Source organism: Nannospalax galili, unplaced genomic scaffold (genome assembly GCF_000622305.1).
Source record: "Nannospalax galili isolate Female #2095 unplaced genomic scaffold, S.galili_v1.0 scaffold185, whole genome shotgun sequence".
Classification (NCBI taxonomy): domain Eukaryota; kingdom Metazoa; phylum Chordata; class Mammalia; order Rodentia; family Spalacidae; genus Nannospalax; species Nannospalax galili.
Genome location: NW_008355474.1, coordinates 2,446,041 through 2,446,487, shown reverse-complemented (window position 1 = coordinate 2,446,487; position 447 = coordinate 2,446,041).

Sequence of the window (447 nt, the reverse complement as noted above, 5' to 3'; positions counted from 1 at the left end):
CTGACTAGATTCACCAGATGGACAAGTAGTGGGGAATGGCTGGGGTGCTGACAACACAGCAGACAGTAGCAGGGATATCAGAGTATATGGGCTCTAGTAGGTGGAGGAAGGCTATGGGAGGGTGCCATCTGGGAAGTGGGTGTATAGTCAAATGAAACAGTTTGGGATGTTCTGTGTGATAGACACACATAAAAAAATCGACAATTTTTTAAAAAATGTATTATATTTGAGGAGGAAGCATGGAAATTTGCATCATGCTAATTAGTAGAGGTGATAAACATTACCATTGAAATCTACCCGATGACTTTATAGACATACACATGTGCCAAGGATCCGAGTGCAACTGATTATGACTAGTAATAATCAGATACATACAGATTAGAGACGCATGCACCAACATCTCAGTGTTAGTAGCAAAAACAATGAGTCTTTCTTCAAGGAACAATA